At 48.2% G+C, this 18,297-nt stretch overlaps 1 protein-coding gene across 1 annotated transcript in view; it reads left to right on the top strand.

Moving 5' to 3' along the window:
* TMEM214 (transmembrane protein 214) overlaps positions 1-18,297 on the top strand; it is a 656,291-nt gene that overhangs the window by 225,382 nt on the left and 412,612 nt on the right. The window lies entirely within an intron of this gene.

Below are 18,297 nucleotides of genomic sequence, written 5' to 3'. Positions count from 1 at the left end.
GTATGAGCAAACGGGCAAAGGAAGTCAAGAATTTAATTGCCTCCAGAAAGTCAGGAGAGGGTTCAAAACAAATAAAAAATAAAATTAATAAAGGGTGTTCCATGGATGTCTACGTGAGGGAAAGCATCAAAAAGTTTATCCTTCCGAACTGTGCACAAATGCAGAAGGGACCAGCAGATTCCTAGGAGAATAGATTCTAGATCCTCTGCAAACTCTGCCACTGGTCAAGCAAACGGCTTCAGTAAGTAGGTGTCTTGAGTTTAGGTTGGTGCTCGATGGAGATGCTTGGTTCCTGTATTATAGCACACAGTGAAAAAGGAACCCACTTCAATTCAACAATTGATCATTCAAGTGAACACTAGTTCAATCTCACGGAAAGAGCTAACTATTCCTGTGTGGTTTATTCCCTAGTGGGTGGAGGTGTGCCACCTATCTAGAAAAGGGATAGCGAGATAACATAAGTCTCACCCTACAGAGATATTCATGCTTGTTGATTGATATCATACTGAACTCCTGAATAGAATATGAATGTGTGTCTCTATAGGATGATACCCTGGATATCGTTTCTTTTCTCTTTATCCCCTTTTCTAGATGGGCAGCACACTTTGTTAGAGTGAATTAGATGCTTTTACAAAGCTTCAAGCTTCTTCCCCAAGCAACATGCCATCTGGGTGCAATTGGATTCCAGCAGCAAGACTAAGTTAGTGGGTAAGTGGTTCTTGCTTTAGCCCTGCCCGGGAAGCTAGGGGTCACCTCAGTCTTCCATTACACGCCAAGGTGCATTCAAAGATATTGGCTGGCCACCTACTTGGGCATCCCCAAGCGTTCAGAGAGGGGTTCACATTAAGGACCAAATCAGTTTTCTCCTAGATGGGCATCTGCCAGTCAGAGCTGGCTTAGGATGCTACAGCCCTCCGCTCAGGGAGACTGGCATATGTGGCCATATATAGCCACTTCTACGCATGCACATGCACAGTATATTCATGTGACTTCACAGAACTGCAAGGTGAATAAACTCCATTTTAGGTATCTGGCGAGTGAGTCCTGTTGATATGGATTCCTAGAATCTGGCCTGTTGGACAGATTTTAGGAGGCCAATGTAGTTGCAGTCAACAGGGTAACTCTGAGAGGTTAGCCAAAACCCAATACAGTTAGCAGAGTGGAGCAATCAAGGCTACTCTCGGGAGAATGTGAGTGGGGTCAGGGTTCCACATTGAGTCCACACAGTGAAGCACACAACACTTCAATTTAGATAAGTACACATGTCCCAAAACACACAGTAGAACATGAAACAATCTGTTGATAAACACTTAATTATGAGCAGATGTACAGTCACCATAGGTTCTTAGAAATGCAACTTAACCAAAGAAGGTAAGTGATGCAGTAAGATGAAACCAAGTCACAAGAGATGTTTCCTAACTTCAGAAGTTCAATGCCTAAAGAAGAGTGGGATCTTGTGCCCAAAGTCACAATACTGCTCTCCAGAAAATGTGATGTAGGTAAAGTTCTTGTGTTGGTGAAACGTTCTAGAGAAGATGTTCAACAAAGTTACTGGTAGGTAAAAATGTTCCATCTTTCAGGTACAACTGCTTTAGACACAATGATCAAAAAGCAGAGGAATGGAATACCTCTGTTTTATTCAAAGGTTTATTCTAAGGAGACTACGGAGGTGGGGGGGACAAATGCTATGCATTTACTTACTCCCTTGATTCCGTTTTTTTCAGAGGACTGGATGGGTAGTCTGTATCGCTGGAGGTAGGTTTTTCCGCCAGTTGTTTCAGTGAGAGGTGCCCAGGAGCTGCGGGTGCAAGGATTCGTCGGGTTGGCCCTAGGTGCAGAGTGCAACCGTTGGCGAGGAAGAAATTCAGCAGGCACTGATAAAGACCTATTCAGAACAGTTCACCAGACAGGAGAAGGAGAGTTCCAGTGATGGCCACTGCACACAGGTGACAGTCCTTCCAGTCACGGTTGAAGACGACCTTGCAGAACATGATCCCTTGGTGCTGGGAGGCTGTAATTGGGCAGGAAGGTGACTTGCACCACAATCTGGCAATCACCAAAGTTCTGGCGACGAGCGAGTAACAGTGGCAGTTCTTGCAAAGTTGCTTGGTCCAAGGGTTGAAGAACCACTCGGGCCTTCTTGGATCAGGTTGTCTCGCATGGCTTCACCAGGTCAAGCACAGGAAGAGATTCTGGGGCTCATCTGGAGTCGTCCACTAATCTTCATTCAGCTGCTCCTCTACCCAGGATACTTGGCTCAAACAATCTGAAGAAATGGCTGCAGGAGTCCTCTTCTTATCCAAGAATCTGCCTGGAAACAAGTCGAAGCCCACCAATGTTAAGGATCTGCACCCTTCAACCAGCCAACAGTAGTCCATTCGGGGACCACTTTGGGTTTGTTTCACTCATGCCAGACCCCTAGACTTTCAGGAACCAGGCATGTGGAGGCGGACCAGACAGCCCACCTCCTTCCTGGGCCACAAACACATTGCATCACTAGTCCGCAAAAGCAGCAGCTTTCCTGGACAAGTACCTGACCTCATATGGGATTTCCTGGCAAGGCAGGAAGGCCAAATAACAATATATCCAAAGAACAAGCGAGAATCTTGTGGCATGGCCATTTTAGGGTACTATCCACATTCAGTAGCCATACACAGTAAATGCGAATGTGCATACTAGAAATGGAAATAACACAAAAATTGTAAAATGTATTTCTGCCACCAGCTTATCTTTAGGTACATATAAAATTAAGCAAAAATCAAAAGTCAAGTTTAAAAGACTAGGGTGATGCAATCATTTCTGATGCTTGTTAATCTGCTTAGAATCACATGCTGTGCATATGGTCCGACATCCAGTGGTAACCGCAGGGTATTGCATCTCGTCTTTCGGGGACCGAAAGGGGACGTCGACATAGGCGTGTCTGTAACACTATCCCTATAGTGACGTGTGTAGTACCCAAAATCCCTCGCGCGCCGAGGTCCCTCAGATTGTTATTTTCCGCCCAGATAACTGGTCGCCCTTTAGCGGAGCTCTTACTAGAGACATTGTTTATCTTTACCGAATTGTCGGTTTATACCCTGTTAAGTCACTTCGCCCAATAAGAACATCTTCGACGAAGATCCGGCGTCCGGAATTCCACATGGTCGGGCCCTCTGGCCGACCTAAAGAGTAGGGAGAGTGGGGTCTGGGTGGCCATATTGTTTACTATGTCTTTCCTCCTTTCCCCTCTTTTCCCTGTTGGTCTGGTCATCCTTCCCTTTCGCTATGGAAAGGACTCCTTTTTAGATTCTGCCCTAAGTGTAGGGTCAGCTATCCTTGGAAGGACGAACACAGGACATGTAACGCCTATCTTCCCCCTAAAGCACGACGAGAAGCGGTGTGCGGCGTGCAAACTCCTTCGGCCTAAGAACCTTAAGGAGCGCCGTGTAAAGCGGCAGGCCGCGTACGGTATGTCACGTGTGGAGCCGCCTTCCTCTTCCCCCACCGCCACGCCAGCCGAAAGTGACAGGGGTACTTCTGATGACCAAATGTCAGTTTCGGGTGTTATAGGCCTTGAGGCGGACGCTTCTAGGTCCGCCATGCCCGTCCCCGACCCTTTAAGGCTCGACTCTGGTCTTGATACAGGGGCATAAAAGCGCATCCACCAAGCACACAACCCCTAGCAATTTCAACGCCTTTGTCGAATAAGACGAAAGCGCACACGGGGCCGCCAGAGACTTTGCTGGTTCCCTCGGATCGTTTAGATCCAAAGCCTTCCCCGCATCCGCAGCAATGTTTTGCGACTGGGCAATTGAAACAAACTAAGGGCGCTACTCCGAAATCTACACGCGTCGAAGTAGGTCCCGAAAACTACGGCTAGGCCTCTACCCGGAAAACCGACGCCGCGGACGGTATTACAACTGCCGATAAATCATCAGAGCATTTGTCTCGGGCAGATTTGGCGACTATCGAAAGTAGCATCAGAAGAATTACGGCGGCGGTGGGCCTTACTCTGATTCTGCCTAAGGTTATGGGACAAACTGCAGAAAAAATTTCGGCGGATTAGGATTCCGATGACGCTTACGAAGATAGTCAAGAGCCTCTTTCCGACACCCTGACGGGTTCCTTTCGACGCCACGGTACGGGGAAACTCATTTCTCCTCACGTAGGCCCGTTTGGGTCCTCTAAATGGACTACAGAAAAATTTGAAGGGTGTATGGATCGGCTGGAGCAGATTATCAGTTCTTCTGATCATCCTCCCCCCGAAAAGGGCTCGGGTAGACCCTAACCTCCAAATTCAGGAAGATAAGTCTCACATTTTCCAACAGGAAGATGTGGTCCAGATGGACACATATAGATATCTATAATGAAGAAGAAGATCAACATGATACTACGGACAACTGGGAGGAAACCCAGCAGGAAGGTCAAGACCCATGGACACAGCAAGATCAGGATACTGCTGTTTTGTGCCTAGACTCTCCTCCGTCCATCCCGGCTCGCCAGGCCTCTCCTGTAGATGACCAAATGGCATTGAACTCCATGTTGAAAAAAGCAGCTGAATACTTCAAAATTGCCACTAAAGAGGCGGTACCTGAGGAGGACTTTGAGGAAGGGAATAGGAAAAGCTCAGTTTCCTTCTAAGACTTACCTGTTGTGTCATTCCCATTTCATTTCGGGTCCTGCCGCTTCCTGGCATTCCGGACCCCGGCCCCTATGGGGAAAAAAGACAAAGACATCGAATGAGCGAATGCAAAGACATTACCTGAACGCTCATCCAGAACTTACCTGTCATTTACTGGAACTGCACGTTTCACTTCGGGTCGGCGCCATATCTCTGGCATTCCGAACCCCGGCTCCTAAGGGGAAAAAGACATAAGCATTAGCGCTTGCTGCAATAAGACTATGAACATTATTATTAAGCTTGAACTTTTGAACTTGCAACAGAACTCTTACAGCGCCTCACCTGAATAGTCAAGCTTATTTTGAACTCCCATCAAGCCTCAATCCAGTGAAGTAACTGGGTTTCAACGCGCCCCTGCATCAGAAGCAGGATGGAGAACTCATCCTTTCAGACCCTAAGGTGAGACTTCACGGGGAATCGTGGAAGGGTATCGTGGAGGGTTGGAAGGGAGTGGGAGGCTTGAGCATAATTCCGTCAGTAGGTAATACTCCCTTTTCACGCACAGGGGAATATTCCTGCGAGCCAGAAAAGCCAGAGTAGAGGGGCCCTTCCTGTCCATCTTCAGAGTCCTGCGCTTCACCATTGAAGAAGCATCAGCACTCGAAGCCAGACCTGCGCCTCCGTGGGAATCAGGTGAGCGTGACAAAATCATTAAAGAAAAACCTCCAGCAACTCAATGCATCCCCCTCCTTAACTCTGTTAAGAGACTGGTAGCTCCCTCATTGGTATCACCTGCTCAAACACGGGCAGTGAACCCGAGAGTCAAAATTATTTCGACTTTCTCCTTCCGACCCTCTATACATCAAAGGGCACACCATCCCAGATTCACTGGTGGTGACTACCACTCGAAAGAGGGCAGGGGTACCCCTTGCCACGGGAGAATCACCACCGGACAAGGAGTCTGAGCGGCTGTATTCCCAGAGCAAACGTGTCACGTCAGCAGCTGCATACACCATACGGGTTGCTAATAATACTACTCTATTAGCAAACTATGCTGATGCCCAATGAAATTTGCTCCAGGAAAGCCTCCAAGAGGTTCCTGAACCCGCCAAATCAAAGCTTCTCGCCATTGTAATGGAGGGGAGACTGGTTAACCAGAATGTGGTGAAGAACACCCTGGACACTGCGGAAACTGCAGGCAGGTCTCTTGATCAAGGGACCCTACTGAAAAGGCACGCGTGGCTGCGTACATCGGGATTTAGACCTGAGACTCGGGCCTCCCTCATTAATAAACCCATTGAGGAGACTAACCTCTTCGGGAAAGCAGTGGATGAAGTGTTAGAGACATCCAAGAAGGAGCATGAGACTATAAGGTCTCTGCATCAAATTATACAGTACCCCTCCTCCGAGAGGGGTAATAACTCTCGGCGGTCCTTTTGAGGACAAGGTCAAAACAACTACGGCACAGGTAACTTCAACACAAATCAAACATCTGGAAGCCCCACTTACTACCCGTCAAGGGGTCAGAAACGCAGCAAAGGCAGAGGCCCCAATCCCAGAGGAACTGCAGCCTCTGGTCAGAAATGACCACCAAGTCCAGGTCCCCTCCCATGCCACCCCGGTCGGGGGGCGATTAACATCTTTCCTCAGAGCATGGGACGGGATAACTTCCGACCAGTGGGTCTTAAAGACGGTCGCCCACGGTTAGTGCGTGGAATTCGCCCGACCTCCACAGTTCAGACCGCCACGCTGACGGCACCTTTCACCGGACCATTTAGAGATCCTGATTCAAGAGGTGGAAGCACTGCTGGGAAAGGACGCCATAGAAGCCGCCCCTATTCTTCAGGTAAACGAGGGTATTTATTCAGTGTACTTCCTTCTACCCAAAAAGGATCTCACCATGCGTCCTGTTCTAGACCTGCGCCCAGTGAACAAGTTTATAAAACCTTAGAAGTTTCGCATGGTAACACTGCAGGAGGTGATTCCATTGCTGAAACAAGGGGACTTCATGGCAACATTGGATATGAAAGATGCATACTTTCATATTTCAATGTTGCCAGCCACAGGAAATATCTAGGATTCATGATCCAGGACAGGCATTACCAATTCAAGGTACTCCCCTTCGGCATCGCCTCAGTGCCAAGGGTGTTTACCAAAGTCCTGGCAGTGGCGGCAGCACACCTGTGCAGACTATCAGTCCCAGTTTACCCTTGCATCGACAACTGGCTCATCATGGGGGACTCGTTCGACGCTTGTTTTTCGAACACCCAAAAAACAGTAGATCTCCTCTTCAGCCTGGGTTTCTCAATCAACGAGAAGAAATCCAGTTTAGTCCCCAGCCAAGTAAAACAATATCTGGGAGCTCTAATTCGGACGGAAGACGGTCTCGTCTTCCCCTCCAACGAGAGGGTTCAGAACATGCTTTCTCAGATCCCTCGAAATGTAGCCAGTCAGGAGGTGATGGTACGCAAAGCCACGCATTTGCTAGGGATGATGGCGTCATGCATATACTTGGTTCCCCATGCGCGGCTGCGCATGCGTCCCATGCAAAAGTGGCTAAACAGCCAGTGGTACAGGCCAGCAGACAATGGGAAGATCTGGTAGTTGTCTCGCCAGCCCTCGTTCTCTCTCTGCAGTGGTGGTCAAGAGGAAATCTCTTGAAGGGGAAGACCTTCACCACCCCTGCAGTGGAAGCCACTCTCACGACAGATGCCACTCTCACGACAGATGCCACTCTCACGACAGATGCCACTCTCACGACAGATGCCACTCTCACGACAGACGCATCTCTCACTGGGTGGGGGGCTCACCTTCTTCAGCAGACCGCGCATTGAGTGTGGTCCCCTCAAGTAGCGTCCAACCATATAAAGTTACTGGAGCTAATTAGCAGTGTTCAAAGCATTGAAGGCCTTTCAGGCGCAACTGCAAAGAAAGACAGTGCTGATCCTAACGGACAGCACTACAGCAATGTATTACCCAAACAAACAGGGGGGCACTCACTCTCCAGGGCTATCCAAGCTGTCCCAAAACATTTGGTTATGGGCTGTCAAACACAAGATGTTTTTGTTGTCGCAAAATGTTCCGGGGAACTCAATCTTCTGGCAGACGTACTCAGCAGAGATGTTCCTCTGCCAGAAGAATATGAATGGCGACTGCACAAAGATATTGGGCCTCATTACGACCCAGGCGGTAAGTTACCGCCTGGGTCGTACCTTTACCGCCATGGCGTAAACTACGTTTATGCCATGGTGGTTGGCGGATTTACCGCCCCATTCCAAGGTGAGTGGGGCGGTAAATCCCCATTTCACCCTTCCCCATTCCCATTTTTGCCCCATAGGGCATAATGGGAGTGGGGAAGGCGCTAATTACGCCACCGTAATTTACGGTGGCATAATTAGCACCATGGTCCCTTAGCGCCATGGATTTTAACGCCTGCAAAAAGCAGGCGTTAAACTCACCATGGCGCTAAGGGACCTCGGAATCAGGCGTTAAGGGTCGGCGCCGTTTACGGCACCGTTAACCCCTTAACGCCTGACTCGTAATGAGGCCCATTGTGTCCAACGTCTTCGCAGAATGGGGTTTCCCAGAGATCGACCTGTTCGCTACCCAGGAGAACGCCCAATGCCAAGACTACGCCTCCAGGTACCCCCAGAACCGATCCAAACGGAACGGTCTCTGGATAACTTGATCGTGAAATTTGTCTACGCTTACCCAAACCCCCCCCCCTCCCACCCCCCGCGACTCCCCTTCTCAACAAGATAGTGCACAAGATGCACCAGGAACCAGTTACCATTATACTGGTGGCCCCCATGTGGGCCTGCCAACCCTGGTTCGCTCACCTGATGGAAATGTCCCTCTCCCCACCAGTCAAGCTGCCCTGCCCGTACAACTCATGGGAGCTCCCTTTGAGCCTATGCATAAAGCAAGTCTGAAAGACCTGACCTATAAGACAGCCTTCCTAGTGGCTATCACGTCTATCAGAAGGGTTAGCGACCTACAGGCTCTTTCTGTTCTAGACCCCTTTGTTACAGTCCACAAAGATAAGGTAGTTCTGCGCACACATCCCAGGTTTGCGCCTAAATTCATCTCGAAGTTCCATGTGAACCAATCAATCGAACTACCCGCTTTCTTCCAGAACCCTACCAACATGGCCGAAAGAAGCCTTCAAACATTAGACGCGTGCAGGGCAGTCATGTTTTACCTGGAAAGAACTAAACCACTAAGGAAAACTAAACAATTCTTTGTTTCAGTGGCAGCTGGTAGAGAAGGGGATCCTGTCTCTAAATCAACTATCTCAAGGTGCATTGTCAAATGCATCACACTGTTACACTCTTGCTAAGAGAGAACTGCCCTTCAAGCCTAGAGCACACTGTACTCGAGGCACTGGGGCATCCATAGCATTCATTACAAATGTTCCTCTTGAGTCCATTTGCAAAGCGGCAACCTGAAGTTCTGTACACACCTTTACAAAACACTATTTCCTAGACACTCATTCTAGGTCTGATTCTCAGGTGGGACAAGCAGTACTAAGACATCTTTTCTCTACTGTTCCTTCTCACAACCCACCTCCAACTCCCGGTACTGCTCACTAGTTTATGCACAGCATGTGATTCTAAGCAGATTAACAAGCATCAGAAGACATGCATTACTTACCGTAATAGCATTTCTGATGATTGTATCTGCTTAGATTCACATGCGCCCTCCTTGCCTCCCCGCTTGGGGTGGAAGGAACATAGACATCTTACTACTTTCTCCCTTTATGTACTCACTCACTATAGCCTTGGGCTCCATCATGGCAGAAAAAATACAGTCTGAGGGACCTCGGCGCGTGAGGGATTTTGGGTACTACACACGTCACTATAGGGATAGTGTTAGACACGCCTATGCCGACGCCCCCTTTCGGTCGCCGAAAGACAAGATGCAATACTCTGCGGTTACCACTGGATGTCGGACCATATGCACAGCATGTGAATCTAAGCAGATACAATTATCAGGAATGCTATTACGGTAAGTAATGCATGTCATCCCCTCTGCACTGCTTTGTAAGATGCTGTGTGCACTGGTAAAACGTTACATTAAAGGTAAAAAGCCAAATTGAAACATAGTTTCCTAGTACTGATAGTCTGAAGGACTGATCAGTGTCCCCATGACAAAATGAGCAAAGAGCCAGGGGCGGGGAGCTGAAGGCTTCCTTCGCTGTAAAGACAGGACTGGTTCAAAAACGAAAGCTAATAGTTTGAGGGACCATTGAAATATGGAGGCGAAGGTTGCTAAAAGAGAAATCTTTCGTAACACATGGTTAAGGACGCTTTGAACAAAGCGCAGCTGCTACCAACCTAGCCCAGCTACTACCTAGCATATCCAACAGGGAGGATACATCCACTATGGGGCACATTTTGGGTACCCCTGCCTTAGGAGTCTTAAGAACTCTAATCAGAGCACAAAAAATGTAGAGCCACTTCCCAGAGAAGATTTAGATTACACCTGGCTGTGAGTAGCAGGAATCTAATCATCAAATCCAGCACAATGTGCAGAGAGGCACTATTTCAGACTTTCAAGTCAACAGGAGTAAGTCTTGAATAAAGAAGTGGACAATAGTGCACAGCCTTATGGTACTCAACACAGGTTGTTAGTGACCGATTAGAAAAATTACTATATCACCCGATAGCTGCAATTGCTTAGTGGAAAATAGATCCATTTAAAGCATGTAGACCCAATATTACGGGTTGAGTTGAACAGCTGCAAGATGATGACTTGGTCCATGACTTGGAAAGAGAGGGAGAGGTAGAGAGGCAAAAGTGCAAGCCTAGCTTTGGTCTCTGGCATAAAGCTGCTCTAAGCAAATGTTTAATAGAACGGTTTCAATGCCACATCTAGATCAGAACCCTGGACGGTAATCTTTGAAGACTAGGCTTAAATTGGTTTTCAAAAATTGATTAGCAGATTTTGCTAATTAACATTTATTTGATTAGCAAATTAACTAATTTGATTAGCGATTTTGTAGTAATATGGAATGTCACCAGAATGAGTTGTACCCCAAGATATAGAATTAGCAAGCATGCAGAAATTATTTCTATGTACCTCTGAGGTATAACATCAGTGCAATGTCTGTAAAATGTAAAGGTTCGCTGCATGAATGTGACCAAACAAATAAAGCTCTAAAAAAAAAAAAATCAGTTCAAGGATGTGTGGCTGGGTCATGCAGTCAGTGTTTATTTTCCTTTTTAAGGGAGTAAAGGGGGCTGATACACCCCTTACCTGTAGGACTGAGGCCAATGACACCTATGAATAAAATGCACATTTCTGTTCTTGCCAGCATTTCTATGGTTGGGTGGGTCAAATGATTTCCCCAGGATCACATGCTTTAGTTAAGCAGTGAAGCCAGAATTGCCAGCAATTTAACTTACCTGCAACAAACTTCCAAGCTCTAATTAGTACACATTTGTTTTGGGTTAAACAAGAGCCACAATGGTCTTGTTTATTTGCAAAGTACACCTAAAGCAACCTCCTTGCAGTATTTGCACCACCCTGAACCGAAGACTACACATCTCATCGATGAACTGCGCTTTAAAAAGAAATTGCTTTGAGTCACTTTCTGTGCAAATGGGTGTTTAAGGCATCTAACTTATTTACACATTCATGGGACTCTTACAGTTAGCTTTGCTAAATGGTTTCCCGTTTCCTCTTGCTTCCAAGCACTATTCTGATTCAAGTGCTAACATGATGATCACAAATCTATTAATTGCAAGTTGTAGTTGCTGCTGACAGGAAAGATCACATGATTTAGCCTTCTGCAGGCTTTATCAGTGCAGAGCTGCGTGTTGGCAAAGGGCTCTAGGACGAATATTTTGCCCACCAAATGCACACAGCCCTTCAATTTTAACACAGCCTGCTCAGAAAAGTTAATATTCTTTAAATTGTGATTGAAAGAAGGCTTTCTGCCAGCACTGGCAGTGCTTTTAGTGCGGGGCTGAGCGCAAGCAAGTGGCTGGTATTTATATTTCTCCCACCCAAATGGGCAGGAGAAAATTAGTTCCGAGCTCGGCCACCTGCACCAATAACACATCCTGCTTGCAGAAGGCCTTTGAATAGCCTACATTAAAAAGATATTTTTAGAATAAAACATGGGGCTAGGCTTTGCTTGCCTCGGGCCCGTTATCAAGTGTGAAGGTCCTCTCGGCCTAATCTTCTACACTGCAGACCAATTCTTACAAAATAGGCAAAAAGCAACTAATTTACCGGCTACCCACAACAATGCACACTCACTCTGGGGGTGGGTGGGTCCTCCAGAATCGATAGCCGAACAAATGCCAGCACAGCCACTTGCCAACACCCAGCCCAGCAATCGGGGACAACGTTGGGGCCTTTTTGCCTTTACAAAGAAAGAGGCCTCGAGCCTCAGGGGGGGGGGGGGTGGCAAGGAGGAGGTCCAGCAACTGCCCCCATGGTTCCAGTCTGCAAAGCACAGCAAAGAAAGTCAGTCACTTTTCGTTCTGGGACTTGTAATATGCGCTTTGCAGTGCTCACATTAAAGTTATGGCCAGTGTAAATCTTCCTACTGGCTCCGACTACCTGCCTCGTGATAAATTCGGCAGCTAACCTCCATGCACCACTGCAGGCTGCTCGGAATGGCCTATATAGGGCAATAGGCCCATGGCTTAACCAGAAACGCAAAATGCTTGTGTGGGCCCATTTAGTGGGTCAAAGTGAGCCATCTTTTTGGCCAGTTTGAGTTACTGGAGTCCAGTAACTCATCAAACTGGCCCTATTGGTTAATAGTTTTGACCAGCGTTGCTGAATTAAAAAGTACAATTTGCCTCACCTCCCCCTGGGGTTATTCAAACAATGTCACTAAAGGAATTAATTTGTGGAGCACTTTTTCGGTTGGTGTCCGAGCCATTTGTATGCACCAGTCCAACCCTGCCCCACTGTTTCCACCATCAGCAGTGGGGAGACCGGGGGCACACATCTTCACCCGGGACTGATGCTGCTTACTGTGGGTGCTGGGTGTTAAAGAGTGGCTGAACGGACGGGAGAAATATTATTGCCAGCCACTCTTAACACCCAGCACCCGCTGTAATAACGGAGCCTGCCGATCACAGAAGACCTTTTGAAAGGCCTTTTACGAGCAGCCGGCTGCATAATGGCGGGTGCTGGGTGTTCCCAAGTGGCGGGTCAGTACACAACGATGGATAGAGGGACGGCCAGTTACTAGCCAGTTATTAAGTTACTGCCACCTCAATTCTAAACATACACCCAGCACACTGGTTCTTACTCGCCAAAGTCATCCGGTGCCCTCCCTTGTCTCCCACTACCTAAGGCGAGCAGTGACCATGTTCTCTGTTCGTGGTGTTATTTGCGACACTCACTGAGGCCAATGTCTGCCTATCACACAGCAATACTCCTTTTGTCTCAAAGCTAGTAGTGACCGAGCAGCTTGCAACCCCTTCCATCAGAATGTAGCCACGAAACTGCTAATGATGGGCCATATTAGTCACTGAATAGTTTCGTGCCTGCATTCTGATGGGATGGGCTGGGAGGGGAGGTGCAGTGGGTAGTTCTGGCGTGCACAAAAGCCTATTTGCAGGAGTGCTTGTGATGTTACACATTCATAGGTGGCCCCCTACTTTTGTCTGTGCCCCCCTACTTTTTTCTTTGGCCTTCTCTGTGCCCCTCCGAAATTTGATTACTGGCGACACCACTGAGTGTTACCCAGTCTAAAGAAAATAGCGCTGCCTGCTGCTCAAAGAAGAGGCCTTCTACGAGCTGCAGGCGGCATTATTACGGCGGGTTCTGGGTGTAAGTGGCTGATGGTAATATTTCTCCCACCCGTTCAGGCGGGAGAAATATTATTCTCAGCCACTTGCTAACACCAGCACCCGCCGTAATAACGCAGCCTGCTTATCGCAGAAACTTACACCCAGCTACCAACAGATAAATCAAAAGGGCCCGGCTCCCCCACCCAAACCTCCCTAGCACTTAGTGACTCCCTCGGCCTCCTTACCTCTTCAAAGTTGAAGCCAGAGTGTGAGAGGGGGCGGAGATCCTCCTTTCACGTCAGGATGACGCTGCATCCGGGCTGGGCTCATAACATTGATACAATGTTTTGAGCCCAGCCCGGGTTCTTCTGCCTCGCCTGCAGTGAACGCTGTGCACAGAGGCAGGCAGTAAAGTAAAGGCACAATCTTTTTTTTTTGTCGTTGTTGTTGAGTGGAAATCATATTGCAGTAAATAAACAGCAAACCAGCATTATTATATAGCAAATAGCCATGCGATACCGCTTATTTTATGCCTTTTTATGAGGTTGCTTGGTCAATCCAGTCATTGGCATACATCTAATCAATGTTTCGTGCTCTCTGGCCATGTACCTGAAATCTGAAGATCGCTGTGGTAGAGTACCTTGGGTTTTCTGAATCTGGTGGTAGCAAGGTCCATGACTGGGTTCTGGGCAGGAATTAGCTCATTGGCCATGTATTGTGTAGTGTCATTGTGACAAGGTCAGTAGTAGGACCTTGTTAAGAGGGGGGTGGGGATCCCTCTTTGAGTAGGGTTGGAGGTCTACCAGGGTGGAAGCCACCCACCCCCAACTACACCGGCTTTGTCTATTCCTTACAACATTCTCCTCTGTCCTTCCGATATCTATCACTCCTGAGTTTTGCCTCCATTCTTTGCTACTCCCACTCCACCCCACCTTCTAATCCAACATCCACCTTCCTCTCACACAAGCATGTCACATACACTCCTAAGCACACTTGCCACTCTTTCATGCTCCCGCACAATGCACTTCACTTGTATGCACTAAATAGTGTCTCACCTGCTCTAAATTCGCATTCAATCTCTGCTACATCTTTTTTCCTCCTGCTGGTTTTTGTCTGCTGCCTCCTCCTCTGACCTCACCCAAACAACCCCCAACTTCCTGTTTTCTAGGGGCTTATCCCCATCCCTAGCCTCCGATTGGTGGTCTGGCCCGGTCTTCCCCCACCCATAAGGTGTTAAATACAGCAAAGTCTTTTAGTGCCCTAAGCCCAGTCCTCTTTCTCCATGTTTGGTCACCACCAACCAACAATGGCGTCTGTACTGTGCCCCAGTTCGGGATAGAGGCCTCTCGGGCGGCTGCCCCTTAAGTCCGTGGTGGTCTAGGGAACCTCATTGACTGGACTTAGGCTGGTGCGCAGTACGTGGCTTTGGTGATTGTCCCATTGGTGCACTAGCCTGTGTTGTTTCCACTATGGTGGCACTGTTTGGCTGCCGCTCGCATGAATCTTCTGATGGAGATGTGAGTCTGCCGCTTTCCGTTAGCTCTTTCTCTGCCGGAGCGTTCTGAAATCCTGGTGTGATGAACTGCTGGCTCTGTCTCATGGGTGTTTTTCTACAGAAGCTGTTTCTTTTGGATGAAACAGAAAAACTTTGCCAGTATTTGGGGTCACAGACACAGACACAGGCATGTGGTCATGCAATCTGGTACTGCACATTAACAAACTGGCATGTGGCGAGTGGTCAGCCACTGTCCCCTCTGAGGTAGGACTGGCTCTGGGTTCGTCCCTGGTAGGCTCCCCACCCCAGGCTGAGGGGAGAGGGGGGGGGTTGCCCCTCTGAAAAAGGTCAGCCGCCTGACCGTGTCACATTTAAGATGCTAGCCAGTCTTTCTTCCAATTTCAGGCAACTGAGTCTACCAGGATTACCAGCGGATGCTCCTGTTAAGATCTCCACCGACACTGGGAAGAGAGAAATGCAATGCAATGCAGCGTAGCACCAACAATAGGCGGCACCAAGGAACACTGCACACTACCTGCCAACACCAGCACTTACACGGATAATGGATGTGGTGCGGCTCACTGACAAAGTGAGCATTATTCCATTGCTGACCTATGATCCATCTGCAGCACGGCTCCTTGGCTCAAACTGGAGAAATAGCCACTGTGGGCCGCCAGCTCTATGAACCTGCGAGGCAAAAAGGGTGCAGGGCCTAGACCGCTTCTTATGTGTTCTCCTATCTATAATATCCCAGGAGTGGGGAAGAGCAACCAAGATTGGCCCAGGGAACCATTGGGGGAGGCTAAATGTTGAGAAGGAGAAGGAGGGGGAGGGTAAAGCTGGGGGACAGGAAATGGGAAGGTGTGGATTGTTCGGGTGAGGTTGGAGGAAGGGGCAGACCAAGAGACTAGAATGAGGGTGGACAGCACTATAGTGGTCGTTTTTAGAACAGGTGAGGTACTGGTTGGTGAGAGAAAGCGTTACTGTGTTGAGTGCACGTGTGATGTGAGAGTAGTAAATGGTAGGGAGTAAGTGGAGAAGTGGCTGAGGGAGTGAAATGAGGGTGGCTGTGTAGAAAGTGGGGTAGCGTTGTAGTGGAGTGAAGAGGGGGATAGTAGCAGGGGAGAAAGTAAGGGGGAAGAGTAAGATCAGAGAGTAAAGGTACACTGTAGAGGCACATAAGAGGGACAGAAAAGACTTGGAGAGGTTTCAGTGGAGGAAAGAAGTGATGGAGATACAGGAAGAGTAACAATGGGGTGTGAAAGGAAAGATGGAGTGGGGCTTGTGTGTGGAAGGCACCAGCACAACCCCTTAGAACGAACCCAAAAGTAGCATAGATCACACCTATGACAGTTCCCTTTAGGCCCTTACGACAAGATAGTTAAAACATAGAGAGTAGAGTTTAACATTCGGTAGCTACTAACCTGGAGAATAGAAACAGCTGTGTAAGGGAGGGTCTTGCATTCTCTAGATGCGGGGGGAGAGGGTCTTTGGGAGCCCCTTCTATACAATCCATAAAACCCCTTGAACTGTCTTTGGGAGTTTGTGTGTTATTGAAGCCATCTTTAACACTGGATGTCAGAAGTGGGATTCGTCAAGCACCAATACAGAAGATGGGTGAAGGAGGATGGAAATTCAAAGATGCAACATTTCTAGGTGATTGCGAATACTGAGCCCCTTGACTGAGAATTCTCGGATTTGGGCATAGAACTGGAATTTCACGGTCTTGATCACCTACCAGAATAATGGCAAAGCTCCTGAGAGGTCCCCGGATCAAACGGTCCTCCAGCCAGAACCAACCTCTGGGAGCAACCTACCGACCTGGCAGAAGTTAGTCCTATTAGATAAAATACAAGGGACCCAGGAGAGGACTAGACAGCTTAGACTGGTGCAAGCCAGTTGAATCGCACCGTCTAGTCCTTAAAGCAGCTCCCATTCCAGCAGTGGAGAAGGCCCTCAGATTCTGACAAGGTGTAAGCAGTGGAAAGTGCAAAAGCTCTACTCAACATAAACACTGGTCCAAGAGAAAGTGCTTACTCTAATCTCTCAGAGACTCTTTTGCAGCCTTGCTGTAGGGCCAGCTGGCCATCAGTCATCGCCATCAGAAGACAGTGATGGCCTTACAGGATGCCATCACAAGAAGGTGGCTGTTGGCCACAAAGTTGAGTAACGGCAATGACCAAGCAGCTTCCTTTGTGAATTTCTGAAATGGTGCTATTGTGACCGCTAGGCCAAATATATCGTCTTGCTCCTCAAGGGAGGCACAGGATGTCTTTGAAGCCATCAAACCAGATGGAAGCACACCTAATGAAGAATTGAAACGAGGCATTCTAAAACTACTTGGACTAGATCTGGAACCCTACAAAATCTGTCTGTGGCATCTAAAATGGGGGGGGGGATGCCCCATTCCAGATATCCTATTGCATTCAGGACCTGCTGAACAAATGGCTCGACAACTGAAAATACAGAGCGGGAGTGGAGGGGGGGGATGGGGAAGAGAGACTATTGGTAACCAAATGTGGCAGCATGGAACAGTGTGCACTGCTGCGCTGACGCCAACTCACCAGTAGTGGCTGCAGAGCTGCTCCCTAATATGAATGAAGCATGATTCAATCACTTGCTTATGATCCAGGCAAACTGGGACATTATCCACTTCAGGCTGCCATTGATCCAGCTCTGCAGACCTGCAAGTCAAATGGGGAGGGGGCGTAGAGGCATAGCATCCTTTTAATTTGTTGCCTATCTGTAACGCCTCCATGGACGGGTAAGAGTAGGTAAGATTGGCCCATGAAACCAGTGGGGAAGCACCAACAGGAGAAGCAGGGGTAAGGGGTGGCGGGTAAAACTGGGGGCAGGAAACGGGAAGAAATGGGTTGTTCGGGTAATGTCGTAGGAGGCGGACCCACAGACAAGATGGAGGAAGAATTGTGGACCGGAGCGTTGAGGTGGTTTTCAACTGGTGTGATATTGTGTTGCGAGTGCAAGTGAGAGTCGAAAAGTAGGGAGTGACTGGAAGGGGAGTTAAAGGATGGTAGGGGGAGTAGTAGAGGGGAGAGTAGTAGTGTTGTGCAGGATAGCCTCTCAAGACATGACATTTGAAACATAGATAGTTGGGGGTTAGGGTCAGTAGCCTAGGGAATAGGATGCCTGACTTGGGGAGCTTCTTGCGTTCTCTAGATGAAGGGTGGCTGGCACCTGGAGTCCCACTCAAGAATATTAATAGGAAAACCTTGAACTGTCTTTTGGTGTTGGTGTGTTATTGAGACAATCTGTGACATCATTCAGTGGTTAATTAGACCCCCTGGTTTTGGTTGATCTAGGTAGGTTCACGACTAGGCTTTCTAGCAGTGTGATCGCTACATTTGTGTAGGTCCGGGGTACAAATCTCAAGTTGCAAGCTACTAGCCATTCATGAAATAGTGACAAACCCCCTCAGTACTTCC

This window comes from Ambystoma mexicanum, chromosome 4p, assembly GCF_040938575.1.
Source record: "Ambystoma mexicanum isolate Mex_15411 chromosome 4p, UKY_AmexF1_1, whole genome shotgun sequence".
In the NCBI taxonomy this organism is placed as follows: Eukaryota; Metazoa; Chordata; class Amphibia; order Caudata; family Ambystomatidae; genus Ambystoma; species Ambystoma mexicanum.
Note: the sequence above shows the minus strand (reverse complement) of the source record. Positions and strands in the feature narration are given on the sequence as shown.